General features: G+C 41.4%; 1 protein-coding gene and 1 pseudogene across 1 annotated transcript in view; one reads left to right on the forward strand and one right to left on the reverse strand.

Annotated features, from left to right (window-relative positions):
- The window catches only part of THSD4 (thrombospondin type 1 domain containing 4), a 542,551-nt gene that overhangs the window by 401,923 nt on the left and 119,194 nt on the right, over window positions 1-21,434 (forward strand). The gene's annotated exons all lie outside the window — the stretch shown is intronic.
- Window positions 4,739-17,561, reverse strand: LOC132511267 (small ribosomal subunit protein uS15-like; annotated as a pseudogene).

Here is a 21,434-nt window from a genome sequence, read left to right on the forward strand (position 1 = left end):
GTGTCTTTTTGAATTATGGTTTTCTCTGGGTATATGTCCAGTAGTGGGATTGCTGGGTCATATGGTAATTCTACTTTTAGTTTTTTAAGGAACCTCCATACTGTTCTCCATAGTGGCTGTATCAATTTACATTCCCACCAACAGTGCAAGAGGGTTCCCTTTTCTCCACACCCTCTCCAGCATTTGTTGTTTGTAGATTTTCTGATGATGCCCATTCTAACTGGTGTGAGGTGATACCTCATTGTAGTTTTGATTTGCATTTCTCTAATAATTAGTGATGTTCAGCAGCTTTTCATGTGCTTCTTGGCCATCTGTATATCTTCTTTGGAGAAATGTCTATTTAGGCCTTCTGCCCATTTTTGGATTGGGTTGTTTGTTTTTTTCATATTGAGCTGCATGAGCTGTTTATATATTTTGGAGATTAATCCTTTGTCCGTTGATTCGTTTGCAAATATTTTCTCCCATTTTGAGGGTTGTCTTTTTGTCTTGTTTATGGCTTCCTTTGCTGTGCAAAAGCTTTTAAGTTTCGTTAGGTCTCATTTGTTTATTTTTGTTTTTATTTTCATTGCTCTAGGAGGTGGGTCAAAAAAGATCTTGCTGTGATTTATGTCAAAGGGCGTTTTTCCTATGTTTTCCTCTAAGAGTTTTATAGTGTTTGGTCTTACATTTAGGTCTTTAATCAGTTCTGAGTTTATTTTTGTGTATCGTGTTAGGGAGTGTTCTAATTTCATTCTTTTACATGTAGCTGTCCAGTTTTCCCAGCACCACTTATTGAAGAGACTGTCTTTTCTCCATTGTATATCCTTGCCTCCTTTGTCATGGATTAGTTGACCATAGGTGCATGGGTTTATCTCTGGGCTTTCTATCTTGTTCCATTGATCTATATTTCTGTTTTTGTGTCAGTACCATATTGTCTTGATTACTGTAGCTTTGTAGTACAGTTTGAAGTCAGAGAGTCTGATTCCTCCAGCTCCATTTTTCTTCCCACAAGACTGCTTTGGCTATTCAGGGCCTTTTGTGTCTCTATACAAATTTTAAGATTTTTGTTCTAGTTCCATAAAAAATGCCATTGGTAATTTGATAGGGATTGCATTGAATCTGTAGATTGCTTTGGGTAGTATAGTCATTTTCACAATATTGATTCTTCCAGTCCAAGAACATAGTATATCTCTCCATCTGTTGCTATCATCCTTAATTTCATTCATCAGTGTCTTATAGTTTTCTGCATGCAGGTCTTTTGTCTCCCTTGGTAGGTTTATTCCTAGGTATTTTATTCATTTTTTTGCAGTGGTAAATGGGAGTGTTTCCTTATTTTCTCTTTCAGATTTTTCATCATTAGTGTATAGGAATGCAAGAGATTTCTGTGCATTAATTTGTAACCTGCAACTTTACCAAATTCGTTGATTACTTCTAGTAGTTTTCTGGTGGCATCTTTAGGATTCTCTATGTATAGTATCATGTCATCTGCAAACAGTGACAGTTTTACTTCTTCTTTTCCAATTTGTATTGATTTTATTTCTTTTTCTTCTCTGATTGCCATGGCTAGGACTTCCAAAACTATGTTGAATAATAGTGGTGAGAGTGGACATCCTTGTCTCGTTCCTGATCTTAGAGGAAATGGTTTCAGTTTTTCACCATTGAGGATGATGTTTGCTGTGAGTTTGTCATATATGGCCTTTATTATGTTGAGGTAGGTTCCCTCTATGCCCACTTTATGGAGAGTTTTTATCAGAGATGGGTGTTGAACTTTGTTAAAAGCTTTTTCTGCATTTATTGAGATGATCATATGGTTTTTATTCTTCAATTTGTTAATATGGTGTATCACATTGATTGATTTGCATATATTGAAGAATCCTTGCATCCCTGGGATAATCCCACTTGATCTTGGTGTATGATTCCTTTAAAGTGTTGTTGGATTCTGTTTGCTAGTATTTTGTTGAGGAATTTTGCATCTATATTCACTAGTGATATTGGTCTGTAATTTTCTTTTGTTTTGTAGTATCTTTGTCTGGTTTTGGTATCGGTGATGGTGGCCTCATAGAATGAGTTTGGGAGTGTTCCTTCCTCTGCAATTTTTTGGAAGAGTTTGAGAAGGATGGGTGTTAGCTCTTCTCTAAATGTTTGATAAAATTCACCTGTGAAGCCATCTAGTCCTGGACTTTTGTTTGTTGGAAGATTTTAAACCACAGTTTCAATTTCATTACTTGTGATTGGTCTGTTCATATTTTCTCTTTCTTCCTGGTTCAGTCTTGGAAGGTTATACCTTTCTAAGAATTTGTACATTTCTTCCAGGGTGTCCATTTTATTGGCATAGAGTTGCTTGTAGTAGTCTCTTGGGATGCTTTGTATTTCTGCAGTGTCGGTTGTGACTTCTCCTTTTTCATTTCTAATTTTATTGATTTGAGTCCTCTCCCTCTTTTTCTTGATGAGTCTGGCTAATGGTGTATCAATTTTGTTTATCTTCTCAAAGAACAAGCTTTTGGTTTTATTGATCTTTGGTATTGTTTTCTTTGTTTCTATTTCATGTATTTCTGCTCTGATCTTTATGATTTCTTTCCTTCTGCTAACTTTGGGTTTTGTTTGTTCTTCTTTCTCTAGTTCCTTTAGGTGTAAGGTTAGATTGTTTATTTGAGATTTTTCTTGTTTCTTGAGGTAGGCTTGTATAGCTATAAACTTGCCTCTTCGAACTGCTTTTGCCGCATCCCAGAGGTTTTGGATCATAGTGATTTCATTGTCTTTTGTGTCTAGGTATTTTTTGATTTCCTCTTTGGTTTCTTCAGTCATCTCCTGGTTATTTAGTAACGTATTGTTTAGCCTCCATGTGTTTGTGCTTTTTACGGTTTTTTTCCCTGTAATTGATTTCTAATCTCATAGCGTTGTGGTCAGAAAAGATGCTTGATATGATGTCAATTTTCTTAAATTTACTGAGGCTTGATTTGTGACCCAAGATGTGATCTATCCTAGAGAATGTTCTGTGTGCACTTGAGAAGAAAGTGTAATGTGCTGTTTTGAGATGGAATGTCCTATAAATATCAATTAAATCTATCAGGTCTATTGTGTCTTTTATAGTTTGTGTCTCCTTATTAATTTTTTGTTTGGACGATCTGTCCACTGGTGTAAGTGAGGTGTTAAAGTCCCCCACTATGATTGTGTTACTGTTGATTTCCTCTTGTATAGCTGTTAGCAGTTGCCTTATGTATTGAAGTGCTCCTATTTGGGTGCATATATATTTATAATTGTTATATCTTCTTCTTGGATTGATCCCTTGATCATTATGTAGTGTCCTTCCTTGTCTCTTGTAACATTCTTTATTTTAAAGTGTATTTTATCTGTTATGAGTATTGCTACTCCAGCTTTCTTTTGATTTCCATTTGCATGGAATATCTTCTTCCATCCCCTCACTTTCAGTCTGTATGTGTCCCTAGGTCTGAAGTGGGTCTCTTGTAGACAGCATATTTATGGGTCTTGTTTTTGTATCCATTCAGTGAGCCTGTGTCTTTTGGTCGGAGCATTTAATCCATTCATGTTTAAGGTAATTATCAATATGTATGTTCTTATTACCATTTTCTTAATTATTTCGTGTTTGTTTTTGTAGGTCCTTTTCTTCTCTTATGTTTCCCACTTAGAGAAGTTCCTTTAGCATTTGTTGTAGAGCTGGTTTGGTGGTGCTGAATTCTCTTAGCTTTTACTCGTCTGTAAAGCTTTTGATTTCTCCATTGAATCTGAATGAGATCCTTGCTAGGTAGAGTAATCTTGGTTGTAGGTTCTTCCCTTTCATCACTTTAAGTATATCATGCCACTCCCTTCTGGCTTGTAGAGTTTCTGCTGAGAAATCAGCTGTTAACCTATGGGAGTTCCCTTGTATGTTGTTTGTCATTTTTCCCTTGCTGCTTTCAATAATTTTTCTTTGTCTTTAATTTTTGCCAATTTGATTACTATGTGTCTCAGTCTGTTTCTCCTTGTGTTTATCCTGTATGGGACTCTCTGTGCTTCCTGGACTTGGGTGGCTATTTCTTTTCCCACGTTAGGGAAGTTTTCGACTATAATCTCTTCAAATATTTTCTCGGGTTGTTTCTCTCTCTCTTCTCCTTCTGGGACCCCTATAATGTGAATGTTGTTGCATTTAATGTTGTCCCAGAGGTCTCTTAGGCTGTCTTCATTTCTTTTCATTCTTTTTTCTTTATTCTGTTCCACAGCAGTGAATTCCACCATTCTGTCTTCCAGGTCACTTATCCATTCTCCTGCCTCAGTTATTCAGCTATTGATCCCTTCAAGTGTATTTTTCTTTTCAGTTATCTCTATTGTTTGTTCTTTAATTCTTCTAGATCTTTGTTAAACACTTCTTGCATCTTCTCAGTCTTTGCCTCCATTCTTTTTCCAATGTCCTGGATCATCTTCCCTATCATTCTGAATTCTTTTAGTGGAAGGTTGCCTATCTCCACTTCATTTAGTTGGTTTTCTGGAGTTTTATCTTGTTCCTTCGTCGGGTACATAGCCCTCTGCCTTTTCATCTTGTCTATCTTTCTGTGAATGTGGTTTTTGTAGAAGTGGATCCTTTAAATACCAGAAAACCAGAGCTGCTCTGGAGCTGCTGGGAGAGCACTGCAGGAGCTTGAAGACACTGGGGTTTGCAAAGGATCTTGCTGTTACCTTGTTCTACTTGTTCATCATCCCTGGAGATGTTTGCCTATTACAGGAAGTTTATTTTTTGGTTTATGACAGTTAGCCACTTTTAAGACTATTTCCAATTGAGGGAAAGTACTCGTTTGGTCTGGTAATATCGAGGCAACTGGTGAATATGGCTCTCAATCAGAATCTGACGGAATTTAGCATCTTTATCCTTTCTGTTTCTCTCGAGATGCTTTCGAACAGCAACAGCTTCTTAATTAAATGGTAGAGATCCTCAGAAAGATCAGGAGCAAGTCCTTTGGGCTTAAGCATTCTCAAGATTTTGCTGCCTGTCACAAAACGTACTTGTGCAACACCATGTGAGTCTCTCAGGATCATACCGATTTGCAAGGGACTCAGGCCCTTCTTGGACAGTTTGCAGATCTGCTCCTTCACGTTGTCAGACGTCAGCTTCAGCCAGGTGGGGACGCTGTGGCGGTAGGGCAGAGCCGACTGGGACAGGCCCTTCCCGGGAGCATGCGTGCGACAAAATTTATATTTTTTAAACTTTCCCAGGACTCAATTAATATCACTTAAGAAAGTTTTTGTGGGACCAGTGAAGTCTTGGGGCTGCTGCATTTAATACTCAGCCGAACCCTGGAAACCCAATCTGTAGCCAAACATTTGGCTTTGGTTTAGAGGCAGAAGTCGAAAAGGGGAATTGATATGCAGGTGTGGTACAAAGCTGGTCTTAAAAATACAGATGTTATTACCTCTGGGCCCTAGGGACCTGGAACAAAATGCAGCAAGCCACCCCCAGAGGTGAAACAATGGTCATAAAATGGTTTCTCGATTCATGAGTTTTGCTGAGCTGTCTCTTTGCAACCTTTAGTGACTATTTAATAACACTAACAGCTCTTTGAGCTAAATTGCTAACATTTGGGGAGCAAGGTTATGTAAAACAAAATTGAATTATGAAAACAATTTTCCAGTTAGCTCTGGCATTTCTTTATTTCTGTTTATCTTTGTCCTCAAAGGAGCCATTTACCAGTTCCTACCTGGCAGGCATGAGCTGATGTCCACAGACCCCAAACAATCAGCACACACCTCTAAACAACAAGCGTTCTTATTTTCCATCTCTGGTCCTAGCCCAAAGTTTGGAAGTACATTCAGTCATGGAAAGCTCTAAAACCAAAGAAGTACCCAAAGTAGTCTTTTGAAGAAAATTATGATGCCTATTTAACCTCACTTAAAGTTTCATAAGACTCTCTTAGCCTAGTACTGTTGGAGGTTGTCTTACTTAGATGTAGAAACTGTGTGTATTGATACCTGAAACTTAAAAACAGAGGCACTTTCTAGTAAAACTGAAAGCACGCACACCATAAAAGCAAGCAGTTCCACTTCTAGGTATATACTTCAGGGCAACTCTTCCACATGTGCCCTCTTAACAGCAGTTAAAATGAATAAACCAGATGCACATGTGTCCACGCGGATAGCTCTCAAGAACACAAAGTGAAGAAAGCAAATTACTAAAGATACATTACCATTATGGAAATATTTGAATTAAAAACACAAAACAGGGCTTCCCCGGTGGCGCAGTGGTTGAGAGTCCGCCTGCCGATGCAGGGGACATGGGTTCGTGCCCTGGTCCGGGAAGATCCCACATGCCACAGAGCGGCTGGGCCCGTAAGCCATGGCCGCTGAGCCTGCACGTCCGGAGCCTGTGCTCCGCAACGGGAGAGGCCACGACAGTGAGAGGCCCGCGTAACGTAAAAAAAAAAAAAAAACCACAAAACAGACACTATAAGAGCATGGATGTACCCCAGCTTCAGAGACTGCCTCTGGGGAGAAGATGCAAGTAGGGAGGGATACCAAAGCCTCCTCAACATTATCCGTAATGTTGTGTTTCCCTAAGAAAGAAAATATCTAAAGCAAATTTAACACAAAATTAATTTACTGAGTACTTGGTATTATTTTCTATGCCTTTCTGCATCTTTACACATTTGTTTGATTTTTTTAATTGAATGAACAATTCTTTACATTCTCTAGTGATTTACAGTTTTCAAAGGTTTCACACAGGCATCTTTATACATTTTACAAATTAAACATAAAGCCCAAACCACGATTGAAACAAAAAGAGTGGATGCACTATGTAGCACCCAGGAGGGTTTCTCTCCAAACCCAGCAAAGCAAGGATAGTTGGCATCTGGTAAAACAAGCTGAGACCCCAATCTTCCTGAAGACAGAAGTACCGGCAAGTTGTATTCAAACGAATTCATCCTTTCTCTTTCAGCGTCCTGCTCTTAAAACTCCATAAAAGCTTGTTGTTTAATGACTTAACTTCCTGGTCACATTCTTCTTGCCTGGCACAAATTTTTAATGCCACCCGGTGACACTATAAATCGAAATTTCCATTGCTGCTATTCATTCTGTTCCTTTGTGGCTCAAGTTCCTCTTTTCTCTGTTCATTATATTCAAATGCATACACCCAAACAGGACCTATAGGTGGATGGCACAGCTTGCTCTCTATTCCACATAGAACTTTATTTAATACATGGAAATAAATATCTACAGGTGGAGGGAGGTCTGATTGACAGTAACAATTCATTTTTCCAACTAATTCAGTTAACACCTGATTGGAAATCCTGACCAAGGTTTGAAGTTCTTTCAATGTTACTTAATATCACTTCTGTTCAGCCAGTATCTATTCAACATCTTCTCTGTCAAGGGTGACCAGCCTATAAGACTGGAATTACATGCAGCTCTTTAGAAAATCATTGGCAGTCCCAGAAGGCAGTTTGAAGAAAAATATACAATGCACTGTCCGTTGCATTGATGCTGTGAATAAAGGCCTTTAAGAGTCCTGAGAGGGAGGCAGGGAGGAACCAGTGCAGTGTTTGGGATCAGACAAGTGGAGCTCTGGATGGCAGCTCTGCCATGATACCCCTGGTGAGCCCTTGGAGAAGTTACTTAACGTCTCTGATCTTCTATTTTCTCATCCAAAACATGAGGTTAGTAATACCTACCTTCTGGGATGGCTAAGAACTGAGTGAGGACTTCCCTGGTGGCACGGTGTTTAAGAATCCACCTGCCAATGCAGGTTTCGAGCCCTGGTCTGGGAGGATCCCACATGCGTGGAGCAACAAAGGCCATGTGCCACAACTACTGAGCCTGTGTTCTAGAGCCCACGAGCCACAAATATTGAGCCCGCATGCCACAACTACTGAAGCCTGCACGCCTAGCATCTGTGCTCCGCAACAAGAGAAGCCACCGCAGTGGGAAGCCCACGCACCACAACGAAGAGTAGCCCCCACTCACCGCAACTAGAGAAAGCCCACGTGCAGCAATGAAGACCCAATGCAGCCCCCAAAAATTAAATAAATAAATAAATAAATAAATACAAAAGAACTGAGTGAGATAAGTAATGTACAACGCTTCATACAGTGCCTGACATATTGTAGGTATTTGAAAGCATAGTTGTAGTTTCCTCTTCCTTATTCCTGATGCAAGACACAGGGAGAGACATGTAAGTGCTGCACATTATCTGTGAAGATATGATTTGCATGTAACGCATCAACATGAAAAAAATATTGGTCCAGCTTTGGTTAGATTGCCATAGCAAGGTTTTGCCTAGGGGATTGTAACCATCCATATGCCCTTTACCAAACAGAGGTCATCTTCTCGCATGATAATTTGTCATCAGTAGGGCATCAGGATTAGCTCATTGTGAAGCAATGCTTCTGATAATTGTGGTATCAAAAAACACAGATTTTTGAATTCTGTGTGTAACCTTGCATAAGCTTGAAGTGAAGCCTTGGGTGGATAAAGGTGATGTAAATGAATGTTGCACAAACTGTGTTTGTGATACTTTTTGTAGTACTTTAGGAAACATTACACGTTCTCAGAAGCTCTTGATATCGCTCTAATTAGGAGGGAAAATGCTGTTAATGAGAACAGTCATAAATTTTTAGCATATAATTACAAGAGCAGCCTATGGATATAATCACTTAAATAACTTTGTGGTGATTTGTGCCACCGCATTTTATTTTAAAAAATTTTATTAAAGTAAATGCATTTTTCTAAAAAAAATTTGAAATGGCTGTGTATATCCCATGTCATCCCTCCAGCCTGGACTCACTGCCCTAGTGACCACTTTTACTGGGGTGAGGGTTGAAAAGGTTAACAACCAGCAGGTCAGTTTCAGGTTGGGAGTCCAACCTATTTTCCATTCTCCCCATCAGCTACCCCCTATTATGTCATCTTGAGCAAATAACTTCCTAGCTCTGAATCTCTTGGTCTTTAAAAATGGGGATGTAGGATGTTAGATGAAATGATTTCTGGATTCCTCTGCTTCAGAATTCTGCGTGTTCACAACTTCTTGTTTTTTTGCATGTATGATTGCACACTAAAATGACCATGTGTTTTCAACTGTAAAATGCACATTTTTTTTCACATTTTAACATCCAAAAAATTACAACTGATGGTAATTTAGATTGCTGTGAAATACAGTGTTAAATACAGGAGAAGTACTGATAATAAGTACTATTTTATCAGAAGTTTCTACAGGAAGATGGAAAATTACTGTCAAAATACTGACTAAACATGAAAATGAGAATGTACAATTCTTGTAACTTAATGGAGATTTTTAACATAAAAACAACCCAGAAGCTGTAAGGACAATTGTCCCAGGGGAGGGATTGGTTTGGGTGTCCCTGAAGGTCCCTTTCGGCCCAGAGATGCTCTGACACACTAACTTTGTTTCACTTACTTGGTTATTTTGTGCACTCATTAAGTATAGAGCATTTTGGAAAAAATAGAAGATGGTTTATGGGAATGACATAGTAATATTGTACCTATTAAATAATTACACGTAAATTTCCATTGAAGTGTTAAATTACTGATATTCTGATCAGCTGATTGTTCCTATAGCTGTCACACATTGATTATCTTCAGATAAATATGTTTGGACACTGAAACTGCAGTGAAAATAATTTCATAGTTGTTGATGGCTTCAAAGGTTCTTTGGATTCTTGTAGAAACTCGAGTTAATTGCTATGAGCACAGTGCTGTATAACAGAAAATATTTTTTACTTGTGCTCTAGATAAATGGAACTTCCATGTTAATTCTTACCCTAGTAATAGAGGACATATTACTTTATTATAACTGCTAATGATTTGGGTTGCTGTTGAGCTTATATGCATAAAGGGAAGTGATTATTACTTATGGACGACTTGTTTCTTGATTTCTCAAGCCTTCGTAATAATTACAATGCATGTTGTTATAGTCAGTCTCACTGTGGCTCTTAGCATGAATTCATGAGAATTGAAGCAGTTTTGAACCTGACTATAGCAGGAACAAAGCCCAGAGCTGTGGTGCGGTTGATCTTGGAGGAGCTCCTTAGAAAGTGGTTCCAACGCCAAAATCTGGGATCAGTTATCCAAAGAGCCGTATTTGAGGGCTGGGTTTGATTTCTGGGTTTCCCTAATTGACAGTAGAAATCTCAATTTATCACATGTGCCATGAATTTGTTAGTCTGAAGGAATTAATCAAAATCCTGTTTCTGTAAACATTTTTATTGATTCATCATTTCTGAAATCATGCAGTTTATGAGTTGGTCCTATTTTGGGTAATGGCAATTACTTATGAAAGCTGCTAGATAGTTTCTGTCAAGTTTAATTAAACCTTTTCTGCTGGGAGACAGACTTTTGAAAGAGTTTGTGAACTGCCGACTGTTGATACCATGTCCCAAATATTACTAATAAAATGGAATCTCTACCAGTAAAAATAAGTTGGAGGCATCAAACCTCCAAATCTGGAAGCCACTTGACTTCTTTTAGACAAATTCCATATGTCTCATTACCTCATCGCGGCTCAGCATTTGGTCTTGTGTGTTGTTTGTGGGTGGGAGTCACTTTTTTTTAAACCTTTTTTTCTTTTTTGAGATGTCCACTCTATTTTTTAGTACTATCCTTTTGTAAATTTTAATGATGTGAAAGCACCTAAGGACTGATGGAGATGCTCAGAATAGCGACCTTTGTAGTCCGTCCTGATGACAAGCTTATCAAGGGAGATTTTTTGACTCATTTATGAAATCGGAGGAAAATGTAGAACTTTAAGGCTGCCTTTGACTATACAGTATTAGAAACGTGGGAGGATGTTAGGACAGAGGTAGCGATTGACTTAGAGAGGAAGTTTAATTGATGGGGTCCACTTTGATCTGGGCAGGTTTGGATTGATTAAAAAAAAAAAAGGGAAAGTAATTCAGACTGAGCAATGGTTCAAAGACAATGAAGAAGAGTTTTCTCCATTGGAAAAATGGTTGGATGACTACAGAAGAGCCAGTTTTTAAAGGTCTTGGTAATCAGGAGTCCCTGAAGAATTTTGAGTGGAGAAGTGATATAATGAAAGCAACGTTAAAAGAAAATAATTCAGGGCTTCCCTGGTGGCGCAGTGGTTGAGAGTCCGCCTGCCGATGCAGGGGACACGGGTTTGTGCCCCGGTCCGGGAGGATCCCGCATGCCGCGGAGCGGCTGGGCCCGTGAGCCATGGCCGCTGAGCCTGCGCGTCCGGAGCCTGTGCTCTGCGACGGGAGAGGCCGCGGCAGTGGGAGGCCCGCATACCGCAAAAAAAAAAAGAATAATAATAATTCAGTGGCATTGGATAAAATTGGAGGGAAGGAGTAAGGTGAAGGAAAACTAAGAGGCAGGAAGACCAGTTTCTATTACAACAATCAAGGAGTAAAGTGATGATTAAAGTAATAATAACTAAGGTCACCAGAGTGGTGCCAGTGTTATGCCATTCATAACAACAAAGCTACCATTAATTGAATACTTATTATGTGCCAGGCATAGTACTAAGTTCTTTACATAGAGTATATCATTTAATCATCATCACAACGTTATGAGATAAGTACTATTATTAATCCCATTTTGCAGATGAAGAAACTGAGACTTAGAAAAATTAAACGATTTCCCCTAATTGGTAGCGTGGTCCCCTAATGGGTAGAGTGAAGATCTCAGCCTAAGTTATCTGACAGCTGAACCCATGTTATAAAAGAGAAACGTTAGAAGTGTTTGAAAGGTAGAAATGAAAAATAGCCAATGTATATTTTGCTTAGCACTGTACTTGATATTATAGCATCTTAAAGTAGTTAAGACCAAATACTTTATCATAAGAGTTTAAAATCTAACCAGAAAATCAAGTTGTAACATGAACCAAACAGATGTCATAGGTTGGATTCCCCAGGAAATAGCCTTTGAGATTTGTGTGCAGAAGGTTTATCAGGGAGAGTGCTTGGGGAAAATATCCCATGAAAGGTGAGGGATGCAGGAACGGGCAGATGCAACAGAGACCTCAACTGATCTTATAGGGAGTTCTGGAGCTGGAATGGCCCTTCAGAGTTGCCCCGATAAAGGCAAGGAGGCCAGGCCTTTGTACCCCTCCATCAAGCAATCAGTGGATGCTGGCTGCCCGCAGGAAGGGAGGGTAACCTTTGAACGAAGCAGCTTCCTTCTCCTGAAGACAGGTCCTGGGAAGGGACTCAGCTATGTCCTCAATCCTGAAGGCAATCTGGACAACATACTACAGCATCCACTGCAACAAAATATAAGAACATACTTATATTTTTAAAACTATCTACTCTTTAATATAAACCCCTTAAGTCACATTTGGGGGGAATACTTTCCTTTCAAAGTACTATTTTGGTGGGGAGGAGACACCCAATAAATCTATCAGTGCATTTCTTTGCTATAGAGTGGTGGCTTTAGTTCTTGAGGAAAATAATCAATATGGAAGGCATTTGGTGTGTGGCTTAATTGAAACACTGTGTTTTGGACCCATTTGGTGTTAATCCAACACTGTTTTCACACCTGCCCTCTTTTTATGATGCCTTTTTCAAGTGGAAGTCTAGTATGGCTTTCTTGCTTCAGACTAAAGAAAGGACATAGACTGTCATCACTGGCCGGGAATCCAAATCATATGGTGTCGTGAAGTCATCCTTCACGTCCATCAGAAAGACCCTGACAGGCTTGCCTGCAGAGAAGAGCTGTGTAAATAATGTCTTGGGCCAAAGTCACCCAGGGGGCACTCCATTATACCACAGCTGATCTTGACAAATATTAGGCACAAACACACAAAATACATACATACCTGGACTTCACCTCCCAGAGACTCTGATTCCTGGTGGCTGGAGTGGGATCCAGGAATGCTTATTTTGTAACAGCCTCTAAGACTCACCAGAGTTCAAGAACCCCTTTCCAGTGAGCCAGTGGAGGCCTTTGATAAATCAGTCTATTCTATGGGAGTCTTTGAGGATGATGTCACCAATTGGATATGTTGGGGCTCTCCAAAAGGCTGAATCTCAGAAAGAAAGATCTTCTTAGAGGAAGTGGGGAGTACCATCTAGAAGAAAGAAAGAAGTTGAAAAACTCTGCACTCAAAAGAGCAAGAGAACACAGGACAGAATTGGGAACTAGAAAGTAGAGATAGGGATGATGAAAAATCTCTAAGATTCATAGATCTTTTTGAAGTTCCTCTTGTTTATTTTTGTTATCTTATCCATTGCTCTTAAATGAAGATGATTCTTGTGTTTTTTTTTTAAACATCTTTATTGGGGTGTAATTGCTTTACAATGGTGTGTTAGTTTCTGCTTTATAACAAAGTGAATCAGTTATACATATACATATGTTCCCTCTTGTGTCTCCCTCCCTCCCACCCTCCCTATCCCACCCCTCCAGGCAGTCACAAAGCACCGAGCTGATGATCCTTGTGTTTATCTTGAGGGATAGCAAATAAGCGGGAGCATATAAGCAGGGATCTGTCTTATTTATTCATGCAATAAGCCTTAGTTGAGCAGTTACTATATTCCAAGCACTGTGCAAATGTCAGCAGTGCACAGACAGGAAGATTCAACCTCTGCCTTCAGGAGCTCACAGCCTGAGGGAGCGGGCTGAGACTGATAGATAATAGAGCACAAACACAGAGAGGCACAGGAACTGGGAGAGCACAGACAGCTGGTCCCTAAGCCCTCCTCTGAGAGTCAGAGAGAGCTCCCTGGAGGAGGTCTAGAGGACTCTCCAGGATTGGAAATGCATAAGTCAAATGTGGTTTTTCCATCCATAATTGTGTCACATATTTCCACCTACTTAGATCTTCTTTTTTATCCTTTAAGAGGATTTTTATACGTTTTCCATAAAAATCTTTTATTTGTCTTTGAACTTAATTCTTAAATAATTCATCATCTTTGATGCTAGTGTGAAGAGTATGTTATTTTATAGTCTTTTTTTGGTGGTTCATTGTTGGTTATAGAGAAGTACAATTGACCTTGATGTAGTATCTTGTATCGTGCAACCTCACAGTACCCTGTGACTAATTCTAAGAGTGTTTGGATTTTCTTGGGTTTTCTATGTAGATAAACATACCATCTGCAGACAAAGGCAGTCTTGTCTCATCTTTTCCAGTCTTTATATTTCTTATTTCCTTTCTCTGTGTTACTGCACTGGCCAGGACATCCATAAAGAAAGAGCAGCAGTAATTTGGGCATCTCTGTCTTCTCCCAGACGCTAAAAGGAATATGTCTTACTTTTCTCCTTTGAGAGTGATGTTTTCTGTGGGTAGGTTTTGGTAGATTACCATTTTCAGGTTTAGGAAGCACCCTTCTACTTCTAAGTTTTTCTAGGAATGCTTTATCTCAAATACGAATTGGACTTTAACAAATGCTTTATTTAAATAGCGTCTTTTGAGATGCCCATATGATTTTTATTCTTTAGTACCAATGATGGAATGAATTACATTGGTATATTTATCAGATTGTACCATCCTTACGTTCTGAGATAAAATCACTTGAATATAATTATTACCATTTTAATACACTACTGGATTACATTAGCTAACATTTAATTCAAGATTGTGGCATGTTAAAGTAGGGAACATTGGCTTATTGTTTTCTTTTTTTTTCACTGTTCTTATCCAGCTTTGGAATCAAAGCTATTCTAATGTCATTAAATAAAATGGGAAGCTTTCCTTCTTTTTCTGTACTCAGGAACAACTTGTAAAGTGGGGATTATCTGTTCCTGGAACATTTGATAGAACTTACAAAACCATCTAGGCCCAGTGTTCTGGGGGAGGAAGGTGAAGCATAAGAAGGTTTTTTATTACTATATCAATGACCATGAGGGCTGGCAGATGTGAAGGAGCCACCGTGGGTCCCAGAACCAGCCATCGCCAGTCACAGCGGGCTGGCTACCCTGGGAACCAGAGGAACCAAACTCCTGTGAGCTGGGGCTGCAATCGACATATCTCGAATGAGGAACGTGTACAGAAAGGCTGCTTGAGCAGCTGCCTACAGGATGGATTTTATTGGGGATGGGGACAGGGGACATCAATAAACAAAGAGAAACTTCCAGGGAGGCTGATGCAACAGTCTAGGTGTGGGATGTGGGGTGGCGTGGGGCCCGGATGAGGAAAAGGCAAGTCTATGAACATCGCAAAGGAATAACTGGGAAGCCCTGAGCATCTTCTTATGGATCCTCTCCTCTAGAGCTGAGCTTCTCAAACTGTCCTCACACACAAGTAAGAAACGATGGTACAACGAGGGAGGTGATAAGAGTTAAGAAGAAGTGAAAACATGGACATGTGATGGGGAGTGCTGGGGACACGCGATGGGGAGGATGCCTTCACTTAGATCAGGGAGGGTGACAATAGCGTGGCCTGAACGACACGTGTCATCCCTTGAGGACTATGGAGGGAGCACAGAGGCAGAGGGACATCCGGGGAAGGCCCTCAGGTCCCTCGCACCCTCTGTCTTGAAGCAGGACCTGTAACACTTCCAGCTCGTTCAGCAGTGCTTGATGTGACGTGTTCGGGTCTCCTGCCCTGTCTGGCCACTCTCCCTGGACGAGGCCCCGTTTGTCACAGTTCCCGCTGAGACAGGGCCCGGAGATCTGAAGCCAGGTGTCCAGCTGCAGGCTGGCTGGGCAGAGAGAGCTGGTTTAGGACACTTCTATTCATGTAGGTGGAGCTTCCATTAGTTTTCTGGCAGTTCCACAACATTGTTTATTCATATCGAGCCAACCTGGTGACGGACTGGACACACAGGCTGACAGAGCGAGAAAAGTCAGGGTATTTCAAGGGTTTGGGGCAGGAAAACAGTAAGTTAGACACGTAACCAAACCCCACGATAACTGTTTTGGTTTAGGCTCACTCTACCGGATTATAAAAGTGACTTGTTTATCTTTCCATCTCAAGTGCCTAGAACAGTCTCCAGGTCTCTGTGGGCATACCGTGGAGATATAGTGGGATTAGTTCACAACCACGGAAATAAAGTAAATATCACCATAAAGCGAGTCACACTAATGTTTTGGTTTCCCAGCACATATAAAAGTTACATTTACACTGTACTGTAGTCTATTAAGTGTGCAATGGCATTATGTTTTTTAAAAAAATACGTGATTGCTAAAAAGTGCAAATCATCACCTGACAACACGGGGTTGCCACAACCTTCAATTTGTAAAATAAATAAATAAACAAGCGAACAAGCAATATCTGCGAAGCAAAATAGGGCAAAGTGCAATAAAACGAGGTCTGCCTGTATTGAGAGTATAGATGATCCTGATGTCCTTGATTATAAATGAATTTGATGACTATACTTCTCAGATGAGAAAACTGAGAAAAAGAGATGTCCCCTGATGTCCATGCACATTTGGGATGTCTCTACTTTGACTCACAGCCACTGCTTGTCCTACTGAGGCATCAGACAGGCTTCCCTGGGAAACAAGAATGGGGCTGGCAGTGAGGGAAATAGGGTTAGTCATCCAGTGGTTCAACTAATATTTATGGGGTGCCCACAGAGACCTGGAGACTGTTCTAGGCACTTAAGATGGAAAGATAAACAAGTCACTTTTATAATCCGGTGGAGTGAGCCTAAAACCAAAACAGTTATCATGGGGTTTGGTTACGTGTCTAACTTACTGTTTTCCTGCCCCAAACCCTTGAAATACCCTGACTTTTCTCGCTCTGTCAGCCTGTATGTCCAGTCTGTCACCAGGTTGGCTCGATATGAATAAACAATGTTGTGGAACTGCCAGAAAACTAATGGAAGCTCCACCTACATGAATAGAAGTGTCCTAAACCAGCTCTCTCTGCCCAGCCAGCCTGCAGCTGGACACCTGGCTTCAGATCTCCGGGCCCTGTCTCAGCGGGAACTGTGACAAACGGGGCCTCGTCCAGGGAGAGTGGCCAGACAGGGCAGGAGACCCGAACACGTCACATCAAGCACTGCTGAACGAGCTGGAAGTGTTACAGGTCCTGCTTCAAGACAGAGGGTGCGAGGGACCTGAGGGCCTTCCCCGGATGTCCCTCTGCCTCTGTGCTCCCTCCATAGTCCTCAAGGGATGACACGTGTCGTTCAGGCCACGCTATTGTCACCCTCCCTGATCTAAGTGAAGGCATCCTCCCCATCGCGTGTCCCCAGCACTCCCCATCACATGTCCATGTTTTCACTTCTTCTTAACTCTTATCACCTCCCTCGTTGTACCATCATTTCTTACTTGTGTGTGAGGACAGTTTGAGAAGCTCAGCTCTAGAGGAGAGGATCCATAAGAAGATGCTCAGGGCTTCCCAGTTATTCCTTTGCGATGTTCATAGACTTGCCTTCTCCTCATCCGGGCCCTACGCCACCCCACATCCCACACCTAGACTGTTGCATCAGCCTCCCTGGAAGTTTCTCTTTGTTTACTTATGTCCCCTGTCCCCATCCCCAATAAAATCCATCCTGTAGGCAGCTGCTCAAGCAGCCTTTCTGTACACGTTCCTCATTCGAGATATGTCGATTGCAGCCCCAGCTCACAGGAGTTTGGTTCCTCTGGTTCCCAGGGTAGCCAGCCCGCTGTGACTGGCGATGGCTGGTTCTGGGACCCACGGTGGCTCCTTCACATCCGCCAGCCCTCATGGTCATGCCCGCTCTGCGCTCCGAGAGGGGCCCTCATCCCTCTTAACCGGCTTTCCTTCTTCTGCCTCAAGTTGAAATCGCTCAATAAAAAGGGAAACAGTTTCCAAGCATGAAGCTTATGTCCATGTAAGCTGGCTCTCCAGCACTTTCGTTTTTTTCTTAAAAGTTGTTCCTGTCTAACCACGTTCTAAAATTCCCCCAATAAAAAAGAAAACAAACAGACAAAAAAAAAAAAACCCTCCTTTAATCAATGCTTGCTTAAGTAGTGCTTCAGACAAGCACTTCTTAGGCGAATGGATGCGAGGATTTTCCAGGGAGGGGCGGGGAGATGTGAAATTGGCACAGAGCTCTGTTCCGTCTCCTTTGATCTTTAATTCGAGCCATTCCAGGCCGAGCTCAGTACACTCTGAAAACACACTTTGTGATTAAAAAATGGGCGGTACACCAGCCGAAACATTTGTTTATATTTTACCTCCAATTTCAGCGTTCTTGTTTCTTGTCATGCTTTCCTTGAGAATTTTCTTCATGTAATTAAAGAGGTGTGAGCGCTCTGAGCGTGACTGTGAATAGGATACGAGGTGCAGCTTCCTCCCCTGAAGACAGAGCAGGGTTTCTCCCCACCTTCTCAGGCACAGCGTCCATAAGGATATGGCAAAAACAACCTTCGCTCTAACGTTTCCAGAACGGTAATAACAGGCAGGCTGTCCAGGAAAGAAGGAGCCTCACAAAGACAGAGGCCTTCCAAAGAGGGCCTCTCACAGCCCCGGGGAGCCCCTCACAGGTGCGAGGGTGTTTGAATGCACCCGTGTGTGTCTCTAGTTCCGTTAGAGAGGGGTTTCTCCACAGTGGCACTATTCACATTTTGGACCAATAATTATGGCTGTGGGGCTGTCCTGTGCATTGTAGGATGTCTAACAGCATCCCTGGCCTCCACCGACTGTACAATCAAAAATGTCTCCAGACGTTTCTAAATGTTCCCTGAGGAAAGAAAAAACCGCCCCACAACCCCCATTTGAGAACTGCTGCTTTGGATGGACTTGGAAAGGAATCCTTCTAAGAGGCAGCGTTTATGGGACCCAGAATAGTGAGTCACCTGAGACACTTCAACAAATGACCATGGCCAGGCCCGTGCCAGGCCCCCCAGTCAGAGTCTTGGGGGGAAAGACCCAGGCATCAATGGATTTAAAAGGCCCCCAGGTGATTCTAGTATACACTCAGTGTTGAGAAAGAGAGAACTTTGAAAAGAGGGACTATTTCATGACCTCCATCAAAGGACTAAGAAGAAGACATGGACCTTAGAACATCGCCATTTCATTAATAATTGCAGTCAGAAAGGAAAGACCAAGAAGGACAAATGACCAGCTTAAGCTCTTGTGTTTGCTCTTTTTTTCTTCCTTAGTGGTTAGAAGAACCTTGAAATGAAGAAGCCCTGTGCTGGGAAGGGTCAGGGAGACCCAGTTACACCTCACAGCCAGGCCGTGAGAGAGGAGGAATCCTAAAGGGGTAGAACGTGTCTTGGAGATACTAAAAAGAAAAGTCAGCTGAGCCTCTGAGGCCTCAGGGAAAAGGGAAAGAGGGAGAGACAGACCAGGAGGGGAAGCAGCCCTGAGGCTTAGAAGTCATTCCTTCTTGGCCACTTGGTTCCAATTAACCGAGGGTTAGGAAGTGGCTTCAGCAGTGCTGGCTTAGGGGTCTTGTGATGTTCCTCCATTTTCCTCTGTGGTAACATAAGTCCTATATTAAAGGGATAAGAAAAACAGTGGGATGCTTTTGTGTCAGACTTCCGGGTTTCAGTTCAGGATGCTACCATCCCTTCTCATATCCTAAACTAGAAATCCTCCTGTCGTTTTGCACTCAGATTTCTACTGAGGCAGAGAGATTAAGAGCATGGAGTCACTAGAGTTGTGTTCAGTTCTTGAGTCCATGTCTTACTAGTGGAGAGATCTTAAGAGAAGTAGGCTGCTGGACCTACCTGGGCCTCAGTCTTCCATCTGTAAAATGGGGATAATCATCACGCCTATCTCATAAAGCTGGTAGGAGAATTGAATGAGATAATCCATGAAAAGCATTAAGTACAGTGCTCGCTAAATATTAGCTACTATCATTATTTATTCTTTGGCCACAACATCCAGTGGGTCAAGAAGTTCTGTTACCTGTTCCATGGAAATGTCTTTTGAAAATATGGCCCCCAGCTTCCCATCTTTGTTGGTATTACCTGAGTTCTGTGTCACCAGTCACACCCCCTGTAAGTCTACCTTGCTGTGTCATGAAGCTGACATCTCTCCAGGTGTTACTAGGGTCATGTGACTCCTGATTAAAATTTCCAGACGTCCTCTGGACCAACAGCGTGAAATCCAGAAGCCATATGGTCAGAATCTACTTCTTTGGACCCCCTGTGGTCTCCCAGTGTGTCAGAATTGTTAGTTTTGGTTCCCACCACCAAAGAGCCTGGACTGGCTTACTTTGCTTGGGTTTTAAAGGTCTGTATGTTTTCAAGTCACTCTAAGTATGGGTCGAATGAACTCCCCATCCACAGTTTATATGTCTTTGACTGAAGTGTTGCACACTTTTTTCCTGTTATGTTTTAAATATAAAGTTTTGTTTTCCCAGCAAGTGCTGTCAGTGATTTGGAAATATTGCCTGGTCCTGGTTAATTTCTTTTCTGCATCTCATGTAGGGTCTTGTTTACTTACATTAATAAAAAGACTGTACAAACAGCTTACATGTGAACTTTTCTCCTGGGGGCACAGAGGCCAACGATAGGGGTTAATTCATGAGTGAGGAGAAGTTGAACTCTAGGTCCTTTCAGCTCTTGTCTGACCTATTGCTGCAGCAAATCTCCTAATTACTATGACAGACCTTGTCTAAGGCAGTTATTTTATTACAGGTCTCCCCAGTTTGGCACCTTAGCTAACGATTTGTCCTTTTTTGGGGGGACCAAGATGAGACAGGAAAGAAAAGAGTTCCTAAAGGAAAAAAGCAACTAAAAGACAAACTGCTCCAAAATCAAACTCTTTGGAATTCCTAGGCATTGGTTGACGCTCAACAGGAAAATTGCTTCCAGGAATATTTTGTCACATTGCCCCCAAATTTAGATTCTTCAGATTCTTATTCTAAGTCAGCCCCCATCTATTGGGTGTACAAATAAGCATCCCCACTTGTGAGAATGACTCCACTGCTTGAAGACAGGGGTAACTGGGGAAAGATGGTGACTTGAAATCAAGAGCAGTATTTCTCTTGAAGGGATAAATTTTGATTCCTTGAACATGCACCTCCCCTGGGTGTTGGCATAGATTATTAATATGTTCTCCTATTAGTTCTTTTTCCTGCTGGGTTATAATTATCAATGACGTTATAATTATCAATGATCAGTGATTGTGAACTTCTTTGTCTATTTCCCTCCACTAGACTGGGAAGCAAATGACCAGAAAGGAAAGTCAGCATAGCATAAGGGGTAAGGGCATGAGATCTGACAATGGAAAGCCTATTCTAGTCCTAATTCTGCTGCTTACTGTCTCCCTAGCTTGGGGAAAGTTATCTGATTGCCCTCCCACTCAAAATTCAGTTTTGTCATCTGTCAAATGAAATAATAATAGTAGCCACTTCACTGGGTTATTCTGAGGGATATGTGGGATCATATAAGTAGAACACCTGGCAGAGTGCTTGGTATACCCAGCCCGTGTCAGTTGCTGCAGTGACAAGGAGGAGGGTTTTTATAAGTTCCTTGAGAACACGGAGTGTTCTGTGTGCATCGCCAGCTTCTAGATCTGTATCTGGAAATGAAAGTGTCTGAAATGAATGCATGAATGTCATACTCACATGTTCAGGTCTCTGCTGTCTTCAGTATAAGTATTTAGGGAGGTGTGAGCACATCCACAA

This window comes from Lagenorhynchus albirostris, chromosome 1 (assembly GCF_949774975.1).
Source record: "Lagenorhynchus albirostris chromosome 1, mLagAlb1.1, whole genome shotgun sequence".
Classification (NCBI taxonomy): Eukaryota; Metazoa; Chordata; class Mammalia; order Artiodactyla; family Delphinidae; genus Lagenorhynchus; species Lagenorhynchus albirostris.